This window comes from Lycorma delicatula, chromosome 4 (genome assembly GCF_047948215.1).
Source record: "Lycorma delicatula isolate Av1 chromosome 4, ASM4794821v1, whole genome shotgun sequence".
Classification (NCBI taxonomy): domain Eukaryota; kingdom Metazoa; phylum Arthropoda; class Insecta; order Hemiptera; family Fulgoridae; genus Lycorma; species Lycorma delicatula.
In genome coordinates this window covers 96356196-96377786 of record NC_134458.1, presented here as the reverse complement: position 1 = coordinate 96377786, position 21591 = coordinate 96356196, and the positions used below count along the sequence as shown (strand labels likewise).

The 21591-nt window shown below is 29.0% G+C and overlaps 1 protein-coding gene across 2 annotated transcripts in view; it reads left to right on the top strand.

The window, feature by feature from the left end:
- The window catches only part of LOC142323660 (orphan steroid hormone receptor 2-like), a 63143-nt gene extending 46099 nt beyond the window's left edge, over nt 1–17044 (top strand). The window contains exon 12 of one of the 2 annotated variants that reach the window (XM_075363706.1): nt 5931–17044. The gene's annotated coding sequence lies outside the window, so the exon portion shown is untranslated. Of the gene's footprint in view, nt 1–293 lie in introns of both variants that reach the window. The other variant, XM_075363704.1, reaches the window with a different exon arrangement.
- The last annotated feature ends 4547 nt before the right edge of the window (nt 17045–21591 follow it).

Sequence of the window (21591 nt, the reverse complement as noted above, 5' to 3'; positions counted from 1 at the left end):
TTCTATACCAAGATCCTTCTTTATAAGATTATTTAATGATTAACTGCTTCCAATCAGGATTGAAGCTTTATCATCATGAAATAATCATTACTTTAACTTAAAAAAAATCTTGAATTTTTTTTTTAGCTTCTTGAAAGTGTCTTAAAAACAGCTTATTAAAGATATGCAAATTTGGAGAAATATTCTAAAAGAAAAACTACATTTTTTCAGGTTTGGTGATTCTTGATAATTTCTGCAAAAAAAAAAAAATACATACGTATTAGTATTAATCTTTATTGATTCATATGTTTCAGATAAATATTAGAAATGAATTTACAGAGGAGTGTTGTTAATTTGGACTAAATGCAGTTCTGATTACTAAACCTCAAAGAAAGAAACATGCTCTGCCATAATTTTTTTTACAATTTTAATTAGTAGTTTAATTTAGTTTCATCAAATATAGTTTTAATTTTTGAATTTAGTATAAATAATTTATATCGTGAAAAGGTTAATCAACCAGTAATTATGATTTACATGGTGATGACCTTCAAAATACTTGGCTACATTTCCGTTATGAGTTTCAAGAAACCCTATTTTTCTTTTTCAAATAATATGTTAAATTTATTTAATTTTTCATTAATTTGAAGAACCCTTCATTACATATAATAAAGTCTAAAACAATTTTCTTACGCTGTAAAAAGTTTTCTTTTTAATGAAGGAGCTTTTTACTGCTGCTGTTCCAATTAATTGTGCTCTACTGTATTTTTTTATTGGTGGGTGTTGTAATACATGGTGATCCAAAATTAGGTGGACAGTAAATGCATAAACCCTATTCCTCCAGCTACTGTTAATCTATTTTCAATTCACCCGATGTAAATGATTTAAGTGTGCTATATGTGAAAACTATTTCAGGTATTCAGTTGAGTAATTTTATAATATTGTGTAGGATATATAGAGTTTATTGTTATTTTAAAATATCAATTTATAAAAAATTAGTTCCTATATTTATGATAGATATAGATTTAATGTATACATTAATAATAACTTTTTGAAAATGCAAATAATTTATAAACATATTCGTAACTGTGCTAATTAAATTAAAAAAGTAACGATTTAACCACCAAAACACAGTAACAGAAAAACCTAAACAAAAAAAGGAATACCAATAATTCCTAGTAATAGGGACTTAGGGATCCTGCATCATGGGTCAGTACACAATTCTATAATTGCATCAACAAATAACAAAAAAAAAGTAAAAAATGCAAACTTAAAAATTTAGAAAACAAACATTGAACCTCAAAATTTGTAACATCACAACTCCACTACCATTACTGGAGTGCAGTAATGGATTGTTTATGTTTTCTAAATTTTTAAGTTTTTATTTATTTTTTTTTGTTAGCTGTTGATGTAATTATAGAATTGTGTACAGACTGATGATGTGGGATCCTATGAAAGTAAAGTATTGGTATTAGTGTATTTTAGGTTTTTCTATTATTGTGTTTTGGTGGTTAAGTTGTTATTTTTTGATAATAACATTGAAGACTCACCTTTTAAAATCCTGGTTTTGCCTGTAGACTGGTGATTTTTGCGGGTTTTTTTATGAATCTTATAAATTTAAGAACTTATCTGATTGAATTGCAACTAACTCATGAAATATGAAATTTGTTGAACATTTATATTTAAAATGGTATGCTTTAATTTATTTACCTCATACAGCAATATTCAATTGAAAAATACCTTTTACATCCCCAAAAAAAGTTTTACATTTGTACTTTTTAGAAACTTGTTAATAATTTTTATTCTATAATGATTATAAAATATTTTTGCAACATAAAACTGAAATACAAGTAAATACCTAATTCTACTACAAAAAACTACTATTATTTTTACAAAAAAACATTTATAAATAATTTGCTTTTGTGAGGAAAAGTTCAAAGCATTCTGGCACATATAAAGCAATGTTACAATTAGGACAATAAAATATTGGTCTCTTTTCTTGTTCATTTTCCCTTAATTTTTTTTGTGCTGGTCACAACACACTTGGCATGATCTGCAGGGACATTGTTTCTTCTCTGTCAGAGGGATTTTCCTTGGAAAATGACACCCTATCATCTGATCTCAATGAAAGATGTTGACAGTATTGGAATTTCTTCCCCTGCCTTATTTACTAAACTCTCACCATTTGAGTAAGAAACTCTTCTAAATACATCTTTCTGTTATCTTTGTTTAGTTTTCAATAAATAATATAGGCTTTATAGCTGACTGAATGAAGAGATGGAAAAACAACTTTTTCCACCATTTTAGGGATTTGTGCTTGAAAGGATAGCAGCTTACAAGCTGATCATTCCTGTCAATACCTATCTTATTTATGTTGTAATCCAACACTGAATCTGGTTTTACTTTTAGCTCCCTTCCTCCCTTGGCTCTAATCAAAACTTCAGATCAAGTTGCACCGTGTTTTGTGGACAGCGTAATAAAATTATGGGTGTCCTTCCATTGACAAAGACCTAGGTAATCAGAATGATGAAAGCTCATTTCTCCTATAGCCAGTTCGTTTTTATCTTCAAATCCTTAGGCATATGTTTTCTGTTGTCTGCACTGTACCAACAGCAAGCGTTTGTTTGGACCACAAATAATTGTGTACTACTGGGGGCGAATCGAATCTGTCCACACAAACTGTGTGGCCCTTTTCACAATAATGATACAGAAGTCTTTCAAATATGCCAATAGTGGTATTATCTACATTTCCTTTACAACTGGTATAGGTTTCAAAGCCCTAAACATAACCGCTTTGTGACTGATACTATATAAATTTTTATTCTATATTTTTCTGGCTTATTTTTCATATATACAATGTATCTAAGCCTACCTCTAAAAGCACAGACCCCTTCATCAACTGTCAGATTTTCGCCATGTGTAAGGGAATTTTTTATATTTTTCTAATAAAATATTGACATAAGGCTGTACTTTGAAGAGTGGATCCTGATTTGCTTCCCCACTAGGAATATGATTATCATTATTGTTCAAATGAAGCATCCCTAAGATGGAACAGAATCTGTCTGTGGTCATTATTTTAGATTAAAAGTTAGATTGAATGAAGGCCTCCTGACTCCATTATATTGTATATTAACCTTATGTAGTTCACACATATGAAACATGATGGAAAAAATCTGTACAAATCTTTGATTGTGACAGTACTCCATTTCAACTACATGCTGTAGGGTTTCAGTCGACTGGTATGTTTTAGTTTAGCAGTTGTGCTTGCATATCTGTTGGTTTCATGTTTTATGTGCTTTACTATATCATCATAAAAAAGAGAAACTTTCCATTGGTGTTGAATTTTCATCAAGAGGAGCAGTGATGTCATCATGCTCAAATCATGATAGTTAAATGGTAAGCCATATACCTCTACAAACCTCTATCAAAATTCTCCACTCCACCTGCGTTGAAGCAATGGCAGCGAAATGGGAGGTTTTTGTGCCACTTCTTGTGTATAATTACTTAACATACACCTTAATCAAGTGAATTATTTTATTTGCTGTTGATTAGTTTTATCCTACCTCTTAAGGCAGCTTTTCAATTTACAAATCAAGATCACTGAAAATGATAGTCTCTCCAGAGAAATTTCAAGGCAGTTAACTATAAATTTTAATTTAATTTAATTAATTTAAAGATTATTAATCTTTGAAAATTTGATTAAAATTAATTACATTAATTTATCTTTAAATTATTATTCCCTTATTTGTTGTTTTGCACGTAAGATTTTTTGATTTCTTTTGTATAGAAACATTTATTGCTGTGTATATGTAAGACTTTCAGATGTTAGATTTCTTATACTATGGCAACTGTATAATTTTCCTTCTGCAGCAAGTGCCTATTGGTGCAAAGTGTTTGAAAATATTATAATTATTATTATTATCGTTATCATGAAGTAATCGTAAAAATTGTATCACTTGTTGGTTTTATCAAATGTGGTGTGTATAACAAAATTTATATTACATAATACTACAAATATAAAATTCTACATATATATTACATATCCATATTATTATATGTTCGTATTAAATATGGACTTAATCAATGTAGCTAGTTTTATAAATAATTTGCATAGAATTTAGTAGCCAATTTATGAATTTAATAATAAACATTACATTTATTTAAAGGAATATACTTAATTTACATTGTGTTATACTGTATCATTGGATATCATTGGTCAATGATACAATCATCAGTGAAAATATTGGTTGTATCATTGGCTGTAGGCACTTAAATAAAAATAATGATTACTCATATTGATCTATTTTTAAGTAATCACTTCAACTGGGTTGAATAAAAAGATAACACTTAATTAAAAGAGTTTACTTCCTTGCAAATGAATACTTCACAACGTTGAAATTTTCTGAGTGATCACTCTAACCAGGTTAAATAAAAACAAGACAACACTTCTAGTTCTGAGTAATCAGTCCTTCATTTTAAAGTTAGGTTACAGCATTGCTTCAGAGTGATTACTTGCACTTCTTTCTACGCTCATTCAGTCCAAATGTGGCTGCGTTCATGCACATCCATGAGGTGAAATGCTATAGAAGAAGAAAAAGCAGAAGTCCATGATTATGTAAGTAATTGCTAAGGTTTGAAAGCGAAGATATTGATTTTTTATGCGAAACATTCTTACTAGAAACTCATGAAATTCGTGGCAGAGCATTAACTCGAAGAGATAAGATGAAAGTATTTTTGCGCTGTTAGTTTAGAGTACCAGGTTTTCAGATTGGCAGTGTAGCTTGTGATTTTGGTCTACACAAAAGCACATAATGGAAAACTTTTGATTTCGTATCTGAGCAAATTTTAAGGCACGCAGATGAGTGGATAAAATTTCCAAGTACTACAAATGAAATTGACGAAGCAAGAAGCTGGCGAACACGTTTCTAAATACTTGCAACTATTGTTGTCCTCAACTCTACGCACTTCAACATAAAAAAGGCCAGCTGTTTTATGGAAGAATACAGTAATAGTAAAGGTTTCACTAGCATAAATGTCCAAGCTGCTTGTGACATTCACAAAAGGTTCACTAGCATCGATGCACAGTGGCTGGGGAGTGTGCATGATAGTAGGATTTAGAGAGTGCAGTGGACAGAAAAATATCTGAGTTTAATGGAAGATATTGCTTACTAGGAGACACTGTTTATGGTATAGCTCCTTAGTTCTTAACACCATTTCAAGTACCACAACATTGACAACAGAGGCTCTTCAACTAACTCCATTCCAAAGAAAGAGTGACATTTGAAAGAATGTTTGGACAGTTGAAAATGCGATCCCCATTCGTAATGAATGTTGTAAGGGTACCTATAGAGAAGATACCAAAAACAGTAGTTTGTTGTGCAATATTGTATAATATTTCAAAGTATTTAAACGATGATTTTGAATTTCTGAACGATCCCTGCGGTGAAGGTGACTGACAAATTAGTTCAAATTCGCCTATTTGAGGACTATGATGAGATAAGCATCATGAGGGAACAAAAACGAGCCGATGTATTAACAACATTAAATATTTAATGAACTATTAACAATCCCAAACCTTTCGCCTGTCTTTATTTTCATCTTACAGATTCACTCTTTAAATAACTGTATTAAAAAGTAAATAATGTAAAGTATAAATAAAAGTTTGCAAAACAAAACAAAAACTTATATAATAAAGAAGTTTAAAGAAATGCAAAATTCCAATTTTGTTTCTTTGAAATCCCTTGTTTGTAAAATTACAAAAAGATAATCAGGTTATTTTAAGTAAAACAATTACAAAATATGAATAAAAATTAACAAAACAAATAAAAACCAGCCAAAAAACCTGAAAGGATTGAGTGCCTTGCTAAGTTTTTAATGCAGCTGTTTTATCACTTTCATTTTTGATTCCATAACATTGTTTTTTTTAACCTCTGATGCTTGAATATTTTTTCTAGAAGAGTATAAAGAAACTGCACTTTCTTCTGAAGATTCAGCATTCATTTCGCTAGGCACCTCTGCTGAATTACTTGGTATTCCGTTGTCTGCTATTCCACATGCTAGGGCACCTTCTGCTTTAGAGAAGACTGGGTTCTCTTCAGACATTAAAATTTTGAGCATCATTTTTTCCCACTCATTCAGTTTTATTGGTTTATTGCCAGTTGTGGTGACATCAGATTTTTTTACAATTGTTTTCATATTGTTAAGACTGTTTTTTAATTGTAAAAGTGTTACTGGTTTGCCAGTCTTATTAATAAATTTCTATAAACATCATTTGGTCTGATAGCACCAGTTTACACTCTTCATTTGCTGTTGTCATGTTTTTACTGAATTAAAAGTTAAACTATAAATCTCCTATTACAAAACTTCTTTCAGCTATACAAAACAAAACTAAATTTGCTATACAAACAAATGATTCACTTCTACAGAGTGTGCCGATAACATGAGCAGTGAATCATGGAATATTGCATAACAATTAAATTTTACACTTAAGATACAACAGATTACTTTAAAGACATCACTCAAAGGTTGCTCACATTTTTCCAAGGTGTAATTTTGCTCAAAAGTAAACATTTATTCAACCCAAACCAGCTGATTACACATAAGCAAAATGTTTACATAAAAAACAGTACTTGTCAGCAAAGTCAACACTTACAAGTGATCACTGTTTTTATTCAGCTGCCTTATAAACTGCATTGCTAAAAGCTGTATTAATTTTTACTACATCTGCTACAGTTTAGTTCTCATTGAATAATAAAATTGTTAAATTACATGTTAACTAATTGTGCAAAACTCATAAATCTGTTTTTATAGTTACTTTTTTGTTACACTAACTATATTATCTCATTTTTAATTTTTTTGGATTTTGTGGAAATTCTTGAAAATTGTCTCATTTTTTTAATGTATTATTTATAACTAGCAGACTCAGCAATACTTCACTATTGCTAGATTTGAGTATGTATATAGATTAAATGAACACAATTGAAAGTTTGATGAAACATTAACAAAATGAACATTATGGAATTTCACAAAATTTAATCTTTCCCTTTTACCCTTTACTCCCTTCCTTTATCCCCATTTTTATTTTACCACATTCCCTTTCTCCCATTCCCCCTCTCTTTCTCACATTTTCCTTTCCCCCTTCCTCTTTCCCCTTACCCATTTTTCCCCTTTCCATTTCCTGTTTTTCTTTATTCCATTTTTCCCTTCTTTCCTTTTACCTATTTTGATTTTTCCCTTTCTCCTTTTCCCCATGTGTAAATCAGTCCAACAGTGTTTTTTGTCTATAGCGGACACATGTATCGGAAACATTGAAATGGATCATAAAATATTTAGTATAGCGTGTGTTGCTTTTACGTCCAACAGATAGCACTGGTTTTCAAAAAAGCATGTTTTTACCTGTCACAGGTATGACGTCTTAGGTATATAAAAACATGCGCATATTCGAATGCAACATTGTATCAAAATTTCAAAGCAATCGGTGAAGAACTTTCTGAGATTTAAGATTTTGAACAAACGAACATTTACATTTTTATCTATATAGATTTTTATATCTTAACAATATACACAAAGTATTAAACAAATTATTAGACAGTGACAAAGGCCTGGGCTAATCAGGATCTTTTGGATTATCATCCATATCATTTTCATTATCATCAAATTCATTAATCATGTGAACAGGAGTAATGAGTTCATTATTTGTTTTCTGAATTTTTTTCTTTTTTTTCCTTTTGCTGCTGGTTTTGTTTGGCTTCTAATTCTTTATTTAATTTATTAACAGTTGATCTGAGGTTTTCAACTTGACATAATGATTCCATTTTCCAACAACCTGTTGTTGAAAGACAGTTCCAACCTGGAACCGTCTTCCAGTCTGTGGTAATGCAGTAGTATAATTTCTGTCCATTATCACTCTAATATTAATCACTATTTCATGTAAGTTGTGGAATACTTAAAGCTGGTAAGCTGACCTTCCCTATATGTCAGCCTGGCCTAATAGTGACTGTCATAAAAGCTGGGGCTGCCAGTTGCAGCAGACTGATGTGACTCAAAATTACCGAACACTGTGGTCAGTCCAACTGTTTTGTTCTTTCTTGGGAGGGCTTTGAAGTATGTTGATATTAGTTTTAGGTTATACATTCTGCAGAAGGAAATTAGTCTTTCTCCATTTCTATTTGTTCATTTGGGGCATCCTCAAACAGCTTTTCTATGTTTCTTTTTCATGTCGATTTGGGCATTGAAATCGCCAACTAGTATTTTGGCATTGTGTTAGGGGATTTTTGTTGTTGTTTCTTCTCAGAGTTCCCAATGTTTCTCGACTTTTTTATCTCTGTTTATTGGGGCGTGTGAATTTATCATTGTGTAAGCTTTATTTACTGATTTGAACAATATAGTTGATATTCTTTTCGAGGGCAATGAGAAGTTGGTGATAGTTTCTGTTATGTTCTTCTTTACTATGAATGCTGTTTCTAGGACATTTGCTCTGATGCTGTTCTTGATGGCTGGTTTTCCTTTGTAGATTCTATAGTTCCCATTATCTATGGGTAATTCATCTCTGAATCTTGTTTCTTCCAGTGCGAAGAGATGTTGATGTTATGTTTGTCTAGTGTATCTGTAAGTTATTTAAGTTTGCCTGTTGGTATGAGTGTATTTACATTAAGTGTTTAAAGTAGATGTTTTTCGTGGGTTGGATTTTTGTAGTGAAAGTATTAAAGTTCCAGGAAGCTCCGATACTTCCATAAATGTGGTTCCGTATTAAAATATTTAATTATATGATAGCCAATAGTCCTCCCAATTATGTTAGGTTTAATTTTATTATTGTGATTTAAAGAGTGGTTTTTACAGAGTTAATTTTATTTATTTATTTATTACCTATGTAATTTATCAATGAAATTATAACCATTTATATTTCCAATGCTCTTTAGGAAATTGCAAATTCTATTTCTTTATTTATTTTATTCTCAAAATACAAAATGAAGAATTAGAGCAAATGAATTCATTACGTCAAGAAGTTGAAAACCTCAGATCAACTGTTAATAAATTAAGTAAAGAATTAGATGCAAAACAAAACTAGCAGCAAAAGCAAAAAAAAAGAAAAAAGTTCAGAAAAACAAATAATGACCTCATTACTCCTGTTCACTTGATGACAATGATAATGATGTGATGACGATGAAAAAGATCCTGATTGGCCCAGGCCTTTGTCACTGTTGATTAATTATGGAAATAACAACTTTATTTATCGTACCTGAACGAATTTAGTTTACCCTATAGAATAATGTATTAATTTCATTTATACTGTAAAACCACCTTGTGTAACATAAATAAAGAAATTGAAAACATAAAGGGCATTGCAAATGTAAATGATTATAATAATAATTCCATTGATAAATTACATAGGAAATAGATAAATAACAAAAATAAGTCTGTAAAAATCACAAATAATAATCGCAGTAATAAAACTAAACCTAACTTCCTTAAAAATTATATTTCATTTAAAAATCTTCAATACATTTCATAAAAAAAATAATTATAATATTTCTTATTAACAAGGTAAACCTGTGAAGTATATATTTCAAAGTAACATTGTTATTAATAAACTTGAACTTTGTGATATATATGAAACTAAATTCAATGATATTATGGAAGGTATATACAGTTGAATCTCAAAGGAACAATTTTTTTTTTTTGATTTAGGGAGTTTTCTATTTAGAGAGGTAACTTAAAGATTGTACAGAAAAATGTCATAATTTAATAAAAATTTATGTTAATCTATAATAATGTACTACAGTACTAAATTAAGTTAGAAAATATAAAATGTGTACATTATTATGTAAAAATTAAAAAAAAGAAGAAATATAGTACAATACCAATTACTTCTTTGAAAAAAGTTTTTAATTTTTTTTTTAGTTTTCTTCTGGCAGATTTGATAATCATGGGCATTTTCAATCTTCACTAATGTACTAAATACACTTCACTTGAACTTCTGAAGAATGTTCGAAGGTTATTTATTGCTGATTTTGTGTCTTTTGCTGTAATTGTAATTTCTACTTGTTCCGTTTCGTCTTCATCGGAATCCTTATCAATGGTTGAATGTGATACAGATGCAGTGATATCATCGCTGGAGTGATACTAACTGCAATATAATCAACAAAGTGTGTGAACAAGTCAAATGAAATTTCTTTCATACTAATGTTAAAGTTTTTACAAATTACATTCCATTCTTCTTCAATTGAGAAAGGGTTACAAATTCACCTTGCTTTTATCCAGCTGAAAATCCACAAGTTTTGAAGCACTTAACAGTTGTTTCTGGGCAGACATTCCTCCACACTGTCAGCAAAATGTACAGCTTGTAACATATTTATACATGTCTTCCTTCCATCTTCAATACCTGCTATAATTTCATCCACTTCTTTTCTGTAGAGAGTTAAAATTTTTTATAATTCCTTGATTAAGGGTTTGGAGTTTTGATGTGTTAGCAGACAGAAATTTTACTGTAATGTTCTTCAATGGTGGAATATCATGCGCAATACAGTTATCCATAAGTAACAAAATGTTTCGCCATATCTTTGTCTAGATTAATTAACTGTTCTGAAAATAATTCAACCGTCATTCATGCTTTTTTGTTTGCAGCATAAGTAACTGGAAGAAATTATGTGTTCTTGAAACACCTAGGTTTGGCAGATTTTCCAATAAAAAAAGTTTACATTTTTCTGTACCTGCCATGACTTTTTTTTACCTCTTCTATAATCTTTATTTTATCAACGATAGATAATACTTTATGTTTCTCCTGTACGCTTATTATAAAATGCGGCTATTAAAAATGTACAGTAGGTCTACGTATCAAAGTTTAAAAAAAAAGGAGTGAGAAAACACAAAATGTATGTAATCGAATTGTAAATTTTAAAATGAAATAAAACTTAAATTCCACAAGAAAAATTAGTGTATTGAAAACATTTAAAAAAATGTTTTCTTCAAAGAAATAATATGTATATCAAGTCATCAAAATTTTCAAGTAAAGGAGGTGATTTAATTCTATTTAAAGAGGACTTTTCAAGAGAACAAAAGAAATATTTGATTTAGAAAGGTTTGACTATAAAATTCATTAATTTGTATGTAAGATACAAATTCCTTAATCATGTGAACAGGAGTAATAAGGCCATTATTGGTTTTCTGAACTTTTTTCTCTTTCTGCTGGTTTTGTTTTGCTTTATATATGTATATGTAATTATTATTTTATTATAATATGGTATATATAATATTAAGTTGTATGCATATGTAGGTAATATGTAAATTTAAAAGTAAATATAAACTCTTGAATAAACAGAATACAATAGTTCATTATATAAATTGGTATAAATGCTATCATAATAAAATATTTTAATAAGAATTAACATTCACTTTCATACCATGGTATACAAAGGAAATTTTAAATGACAAGGCATCATATGCTGATGTAATAGATGTGTACTTTCTAATATTAAACTGCTGATAATGAAGTAAAAACTTTGAAAGTGCTCCAGTAGGTAAGTGTTGTTACTTTTAATTGACTATCTGGTGGTTTCAGTATTATAATTAATTAATTATATTATTCGATATGATAAAATGTCTGAAAAAATAAATATATATATGTAATATGTTTTGCTTAATGGTGTATTTCTTGAAATCCGAACTCTTGTCTTGTGTTTTTTTTGGAGAAGAAAACATATTGGTCACAAACCATCTCTTTGTAGGTTAATGTGCGTAAGGTTGAGGAATTGGATATATTAGTTATTTGTGTTATATAGAGCTGTTACTTATATCATTATTATGTCATAATCCAAATAATACTACTCACAGCTTTTTCCCATAGTCAGTATTTGTGTTAGACCTAAAAACTATTAAATGGAAAAAATGAAATCAAGAAGTTGTATAGGTTATAGACATATTTCAACTTTTATTCCCCTTTCAATATTGAAGTTTAAAATTAATTTATTACGTTTTAAACTGTAGGCTCTAGAAGTGTGTCTCACCAGACCTGTGAGTCATAATAAAAAAAAAACATGAACTTTCATATCGCAGTTGAGCTTTGTAATTTTTATAGATGTCCATAATCCATTTATGATGCTTGACCTATTATAAATGTGAGTATAATAGGTCAAAACTATTAATTACTATTAACAGTACACAAGTACACAACTTACATAATTGTCTTGCTTTGGTTCATTCCATTTACGCAATACATTCATAAAAATAACTGAAGATCTTTGTATTACTAAGAAGTATAACATGTTTCGTTTTAAATTAAAACCGTTAATTAGCATTTTATACAGTCGACATTTCTTTCATTATCCACTCGGTTATTTTAATTATTTTTTATGTATTCTGTTAGAGAATAATTTATCAACTGTTATCAGACTATGAAATTTGTTATAAATTATTAATTTATTTTTGTTTTTAAAAAAGAATGATATATTAAAAAACATGTGAACCAATAAAAATATGAAATATTTTATGTTATTGTAATGGTAATAAATTAGAATTTTATCCATGTACACATTTCCTATAAACATTGAGATGATTATTTATTTTTCTCTGTGTTTATAGGTCATTGTTTTAATGACATAAATCTGAATAGTGATTGGTATTCTTTGATTTATTATAATGAGTTCTTGTTCCCCACAGGTTTTTTGAAAAGATTAAGGAGGGTATATACTGTTAAATGAAGTATGTAGTTTTTTTTACATGAAACCCCTAAAATTTCTGAATTTATCAATGTAACTTGTATTTTTTCCTTATTTTAGATTTTTTTAAATTTATTTACTTAATTGCACATGACATTTTTAAGGGTGTTTTCTGAATATAGAAAAAAATATTCCATCCATATGTTTTCATAGTGAACCAGTCTAAACATGGAATTGTTTGTCTACTGGAGAAACTTTACTTGAGGAAATTTTATGTAAAAGAGATAATATTATAATGTTATTATTATGTGTATATACAGAGGTATGAGAATTATTAGAATAAGTTGAGAATTTTTGAATAATAAAAACATATAACATCAATGAAATATTTCTAATATTTCATTATTTAAAAAATAATGACACATTTAGTATGCATTTCCTTGCTTTTTATGAGAGATTGATGCGTTTTGGCGTGCTTTCCACAAATTTTTTTTCAAGAGATTTTGCCATCATGGTACCAAATTTTAAAAAGTTTTGCTGTTAGATTGACCTTTGTTGTAATGCTAATTTTCTTCAGTCTCTTCTTCACAATGGACCAAAGGATCTCTGTAGGGCTAATATTTAGAGTACTTCAGGCCATGGCATGGTTTTTTTATTGTTTTGACTTAAATAGAATATTTTGTTACAAACTTTGCTTTATGGCACGGTACACCATGCATGAATATGAAGTCATTATTTGGGAACTGGTCCTTCTGTTGTGATAATCTATTTTCAGTACTTTTTTCTACTGATACTGGTTCATCGTATCCCTTACAATGTATAAAGCTGTATCTTGAGCTGACATTACACTCCAAACCATCACCCGGGTAGGATGTTTGACTGTTTGTGCTACGCAGAATTTTTCATCATCATATATACTGGCTGCTTTCTTCCAATAGCACACATGATACCTCAGAAAAACAAACCTGAAAGATAAAAATATCCTTCAGTACATTACAAACCCCACAATTCAGCTTATAAAAAAAAATTCTAAGGCAGCTGTGCTGTTAAAATTTTAGTCAATACTTTTCTATATTCTTTGCATATTTTAATGAAAAGTGAAACTTTAAATTTACTGATTGTGGTTAATTAAAGGAAACATATTATCTCTTACCTTGCTCCAGTAATTTCTAAATTTTTGTTGTATTTCTTTTGCTCAAGCAGACCTCTTCTTTGCCATAGCATGTGTGATTTTAATCTTCTTTCGAGGACAGTGTGCATGGAATCCAGCAGTGATCGATTTTCATATAGAAGAATCACAAACATTCAGTTGTACTCATTTCAAGTCTTTGCTGGTGGCTCCTCTGTTTTTCTTAGCAATTTGAATTAGTGTCCTTTCTGTTCTTGGACTAAATTTATTCTTCCGACCACATCTTCCTACACAAAAGGCTGCATACTCAGCGCCAAACTTTTATCAACCTACATGCAGATATTTAAGAAATTTTTAACCTACCTGCAATATCTCCTTAAGAATGTTGTTTTTCTTGTAAAATACACTTGGCCAGAGCCCCTTTTGTAGGAGAAAAATCTCTTGTCACCCGTTGTCTAAAAACTCTTAATTCAATTTAAAAAAATCATTAACATTTTTAACATTAAAATGAAAATTCTGGTATTGTAAAAATGAAAACAAGATACAAAGTTACTCAGAAATGAATTTATTGTGTATTTTAGATTTAAAAAATAATGAGTACCACTGATGTCTGGTAGGAGAGATTCTTTTGACTCTGATTTCATATTTGAAATTTTTCTTCATAGCAAAAATTAAAAAGTTGATTGTCAATTTTTGAGCAGAAATAGGAATAAATTTTGATGTTTTTTTTGGATAATTTGAATTTAAATTTCTGTAACTACATCTAAATTTGTAATTTTGTTATTCGTGACTGATGTTTCTTTACCTCTAAGTAGTTTAACGGATGTCTTGTTGGTCTTAAATATGTCATTATGTAGACTAAAAAGTTATATACTCTGAACATTAAATTTTTTAATGGAAAAATAAATCCTTCAATCATTTTTCTTATCATTCTAGTCAGCTATACAAAAGTCTTTTTTAAATGGAAAACTTTGGAATGACTTGGAATTATTTTAACTTTTTATGTATAAACAAAGCCAAAATCTCTAATTGGATATTAGCGATAATTTTTTTTTTCTGTATCACTGAACAACATAAACTGTAGGATGGATTTAATCTTATTCTTCTGTAGTGTATCATAATCAATCTAAAATTTTTATTTTAATATTATTTAAAACCACATTAATATTTAAATTCAACCATCTTTTAATAGTTTTAAAATATATTAGCTGCATTTTTAATTTAATATCGTCTTTGTGTAGTGATCCCATATTTGAATCGATAAAAAAATGATATATTATAAATAATACAAATGTTACTACTCAAAAAAAAAAAGAGTACATACTGTTAAGCTATAAATCACCTGGGGTATCAGACGAGGAATACTTACCCCTTAGGTACATCCTCAAATAAAGCTATTTGCTCATTCTAATGAACAAGTTTAATATCTGCGCTAGGTGCCTGTTATTATCTTTTACCTATTCTTTTTTAATTTTCCATTACACAAAATGTATGCACCCACCATAAAATGTTTGTCATTTTAAAATTGCAGTGTGTGTTTTTTTATTACTAGTATGACATTTCAGGAGTTGGCTTTGATTTAAAAGTAATAATTTTCTTAGAATTATAAATTATCTTGGTGATGTTTCAGTAGAATGATATTGTAGTTGTTTATATTTAGAAATCTTGATTTAAGGTATCTGATAATTACATTGCACTTACATTATAATTGTATAAATTTTAACATGTTTTTAATGTCTGTTATGATTATATTACTGATACGGTAGACTTCCTCTTGATCACTTCTCTAATAACAAAACCCGAGGTTGCTTAAACCAAAAATTGGACCAAAAAGTTAATACTAGCTAGCGATAATTGAATAACTATTTAAAAACAGATTCTCAATATATTATTTTTTAATCTTTAAATAGTACTTATATACCTGAAAATAATTTATAAACATAAATTGCAGTTTATTATTTTATTTTTAAGATTTTTTTGTTATAATAGGATTTACACTTATGGACACATCTGTACATTACATCATGCTACTTTTCTCTATATAAATCACATCACATGCATGATACTTCTTAAAATTAAAATAATATATATTAAAGATTAATGAAATATCTGAGGTATATTTATTTTATACGTTTAAAGTGTGTACTATTTTTTTAAATCATGCATTTAATTGTAAAACATTTTTTATAGTAAAAACATACAATTTCAATAAACATGTATAAAAAATTAAAATTTTTCTAAACTGTATAATAAATATTTATTGAACATTTTCAAAAAATAATAGAACTTATAATTTTTCATTTTATGACTTTTTAAAAACTTTTTACTGTGCAGTTAACAACCCAGATGTGACTTATAACATTCGTTATATCCCTTCAACATCAGTGTCATATTTTTCCAGAAAAATTTAAATAACTTTTTGTTGTTATTTAAAATGCTTCTTAATAAAATTTGTAACAGTGAACAGCTTTCAATTCGGTAGACTTGATTTTTTACAATAATTTTTTCAAACTTATAACACTATGGTTATAAAAAATAAATGTAATAAGTCAGGCGTAGGTCATAATTACTGTCAGGTAAGAAAATTGGATAAACTGAGACTTAAGAAGAGGAAGTCTATTGTAATTGATTTGAGAATAATGTGATAAAAGTTAATTTTTTTTTCCATTAGGTTAGTTTTTTGTTTATTGTATGTATATGTATTAATTTATCTGTATATATAACATTAGAAATTGTTGAAATAGTTATTTAATAGAAATCCAAAGCTGTATTTTATTTATCACGAGACAAAAATTATAGATAGTATTTTTAGTTATAATTAAATGTACGAACTCTTTTATTTTACCATTTGTTATTGTATTATTATATTTTTAATTAAAATAATATTAAATGTAAATATATAATTTTGTTAGATAACATTATGTTATATTATCAATTACATGTGAACAAATTTACTAACTGTCAGCACAAAAATTAAATGTTTGCATTATTTTATTTTTTTTTTAATACATTTGTTTCACATGTGATGATTAAATGAAATCATGCTTTGTTTTATTATGGGACAGAGTATGCAATAGTAATCAATTTTTAACTGATTTATGTGAAGAAGACAATAAGTTTTAACATGTGTTTGTGAATGTGTATATATATTATATGTATATATTATGTAAAGGTTACTTAAATGAACCTACTAACTAGTGAGAATTTATTGACTGTTGTTTGAAACAAAAAAAGAAATTTATATTTTTAAGGTATAAATTTGATTAAATATTTTATTACTGATCTATTTTTATTGTTTATTTTGTCATGTTCTGTCTGTTTTAGTTACAAGGTACCTTACAAAACTAAACTATTAAAATTATATTTGTGGAACTTCTTGACGTAAAAATGAATGCTTAGTGGAAATCTGATCTAGAGGTCCAGAGCATGTGAAAGTTTTCTTTTGAGCCAGAATTAAAGTACTTCATCAAAGCATGTTTCCTTTAATACAATTTTTTTTTGGTTTAGAAAATTGCTCTGGTACAGTAGAAGAAGTCTTAGAACAGTCTACAAAAGAACAAGTAATGTTGAGACTAAGACTGTCATTGACTTAACAAAGGATGTAAAAGAGCAATATTGCAGGCTGGTAATAGTACAGGCAATTTGTCATCATAATAGGCTGTATTTGAAAATCCTTATCTACCGATTGATCTTTTGTCCATGCGTTAAGGGTGATGAGGGAAGCTTAACTCCAGATTTTTAACATCCCCCTCCCGTAGATTTTTGAAAAACTTGAAATACTCAAAATGTTTTTGAAATGCGTTTTTCTCTGAATCTATGCATTTTAGAGAAAAGTGTTTCAAACAAAAAATGTAGAGGACATTCTTCTCTACAATTAATGTCTTTGAAGTTATTCCATATAATTTGAAATTGAAATACTAGGTGGCGCTGAAGTTGTAAAAATGTTGTAAACGACTAGACCGGTTTTGAACACGTGCCCAATTCACAACATTTTCACACTTTCACAAGCTACAGCTCCAAAATGGTAAGTCGTACAAGAAAATTGTTTAAATAAAAGTTGTTTGTTTTTTTTTTTAGATTAACAACTTTTCCAAATGCAATTCAGACGAAAAACAATTTTTCAAAGTTTTGTGGCATACTGTATTTATATTAATACCGCCCATACGGGTGAGACATAAGAGAGATCAAGTTTGCTCGTCACTAAATGTCTCGAATAGTATCAATCCGTCTCTTAATTTCCTGATGTTTTTTCGGTGAAACACTTGAACCCGTTATTACTTTATTGATCAGGAAAGGCAGGACTATGAACCTTCCTAACGAAGCATCATAGTTCAGAAAATTAGGAAGCTTCCTATGAACCTTCCTAATTATTTTGAAGAACTACAAATCTAATATTATTAAATTGTAGACGGGATGCATCACAATTTAAGTTATTATCTTTTATGGGACTGCTATCTTCATCAGATAATGCTGAGCAAAGTCTTTTCACAAGACTAGTATTGGTGGTTTGTTCAGATGGATCACCAACTATCATGAGAATGATTTCAGGAGTAGAAATTTTGGCCCCACGAGTATTAGGGAAAGACAGTACCAACTCTGCAGAGCTCATGTGTACAGAGGCTAGAGCTAAATACAATTGGGTTTGCCCAGGTGCCCAGAGGATATCATTTAAGACTCACTATGTAGAGCCATCCACCCACTAGCACAATAGTTTCCATCTTGGGTTACAAAGATTAATTAATTCAGATGAAGATTAATCATCACTGATAAACATAATTTTTTGTTTCCTAACATGCGATACATGATTTTAGTCTGTTTTTTGATGCTGAAAACAAATATGATGCTAAACTCAGAATTTCTCTATCGACCACCATTTTTGAAAAAAAATTTAAATTTTATTTAAAGCATTTTTTTTTCATTTTTCAACATATAATTAGCATTTTAAGCTTCTATATTGTATTTTCTTAAGTCATTTTTTATTGTTTAACTTTGTTAACATAATTTGTAAGCTATAAATAAACAATACTAGACAAAGAATTAAATCATATCATAGTCACATATTATGACATCATATCTAATACTGAAGAGTGAGCCTTCATGGACAAGATCAATCATGTCTGTGCAGGTCACATGTAGCTGAAAACACAGCTGTGTTGTTTATATTAAGCACTGGATTTAGGAAAAAATTAATTTTGTTCAGTCTTATTGCTGCCTTAAGTCTGTTAACAGTGCAATGTCATATTGCCTCAAAATTGTGTAAATGATGTGGATGCCTTTTGTTATGTATTTGGTGAGTTTACCGTAAAATCAAATAGAAAAACATTACACCTTTAATTAAAAAAGCATATCATTTTTACTTTCAGTGTAAAATTGGTGATCAGGATAAGATGTGGGCTCCTCATATAGTATGCACTAATTGTTCTGTATATTTAAGAGGAAAAGTACACAGAAGGCTTTGCCATTTAGTGTACCTATGGTTTGGCGTGAACCAAAGGATCATGGAACCGATTATTACTTTTGTTTAACAAGTGTGTCTTGAAATTTCTAAAAAATCTAAACATACTGTAAAATATCCTTCACTGCAATCTGCCATCAGGCCTGTACCTCACAGTGAAATTATTCCAGTTCCTGAGCCACCTGTGAATGTATGTTTCAAAAGCAGTGATGAAGAATCACGCAGTACTGAAGAAGACAACAATGATTTTTATTTTGAATTGTCTTCCAATAAGCCACATCTTATATCATAAGGTGATTTAAATGACTTGGATTTAAATTTATCAAAAAATCAAGCTAAACTGTTAGGACTGTTAAGACTACAAGGTTGGTATTTACTTTTAAAAAAATACAAAAATTTTGGGCTTTCAAAAGAACTTTCTCAGTACTTTATTGATAAAAATAATTTGGTTTATTGCACAATTATTGATGAGCTTATGTTGCACTTAGGACACGTTCATAAACCTGACAACTGGTGTCTTTTCATAGATTCGTCCAAGTATAGTTTAAAAGTGGTTCTACTACACAACAGTAACAAATATCCTATTATGGAATAGTTGATTCCAGAGAGTTAATAGCATAGATTTGTAAATCAATGTACGATAAAGTTGTTTTAGAAACAAAGGATACAAATATTATAAATAAAGGAGGATTTATTTATTTTTATTGTTTTAATGTTCACAGTTCTGAATGAGGTGTTAAGAAATCTCTTCCAGCTGAAATCAATGGAGCAATTGCATTACACATGTCAGCATTATAAATACGAGGGGGGGTAATTATGAGTGGAATGCAAGAAATAGCCACACTGAAAAATGATTTAATTAGATGTTGATAAAGATGACCAAATGTTTTTTTAAATATGCTTTCTTATTAACCATCAAATTTTCCAGCTTTAGGTACATGTTGCATACATAAGAAGTGTGACTGTTGGCAATGTGTTAGTTCTGTAACAATTTTTGATCTTTAAATCTGGAATTCCTAACATTTTCTGAAAAATGGATAAAATTGAAATTCAAGCTGTTATAAAGTATTTTGTTTTAAAAGGTTTTATCCCGATAGACTTACAAAAAGAGTTCAATTTCACTTTAAAGGTTCTTACTCTTTGTTTTTGAAGGTAAAAAAGTGGGCTACTGAATTTAAACGTGGTTGTACATTCATTCAGGATGATTAACAATTGGGACACCCAAAAATACTATGACTAAAGGTAAGCAAGCTTGTTGACATTGCAACAGGCACTACATTTTACATGATGTTTTGGGTATGAAAAAGTTTTCTGCAGAATGGGTACTGCATTTGTTAAGAATCAACCAAAAATAAATGGCGCTGAACACTTTTAAAGGATGTTTAGTTATTTAAACATGTTTCTGTATAGTTTCTTTGGCGTTTTATGACAGTAGATGAAAGTTGGATTCACCATTATATACCAGAGACCAAACAGTGGGTGGGAGCAGGTGAAAGTGCACCAAAAAAAGCAAAAATTATTTCCTTTTGTAGGAAAAGTCTGTTATGGCTTTTTGGGATTCTTGTGGTGTAGTGCTCATAGACTACCTGGAAGAGGAATGACCAATCAGCTTGAGTTATAAAACACCAATAGCACATTGTTACGTAATAAAACGGTTACATCCAGAGTTATTTTATTTTGATGTTCTGCGGAAAGTGGTGAAATAAAGACAGTTTAACCAGCAGACACTATCCTACTTAGTTTCCTTTTATTTGCTGAATTGCTGAAGTTATTGTGGTATTGGTTTAAGGAATGCACTATACTGTCTTCCAACATTCTGTATCAATGCTATTTTCTCTCACAAACTTACTCTTCTATGTATTTAAATATAATTTCTTTCCTAGTACTGATATTATTCAGTTTGCCCCACTGATACTTAATTTCATGCAAATCTTAACTTTAGTTCTTCTCTTGGTTGTTATACTCGTATTAAAATTTTTCCTTTAATTGTGAAATTACATATTCCATGAGTAAATTAAGCAATAATATGAACCTCTCCACTCTTGAGTTACATCTTTTCTAACTGCAGCTTGCTTAGATCACTTTATACAAAAATTATGATGGTTACTAAGAGCTACAGTCATTTCTTGTGAATTTTTATATTGATAATGTATTTCTATAATAAATATCTGTTTATTAATAATGAATATAAAATATTACACACAGATTATTCTCATATAATTGTGTTATACAACATTTTTTCTGTTAAATCTACTTGTTTTTTAATTAAAATTAGATTTTCTTGAAAAATAAGATAACAATCATTTATTCTATCATAAATTTTATATATTTATACATCAAGTAGGCTAGGAAAAAATACTATATGACGATATCAAACA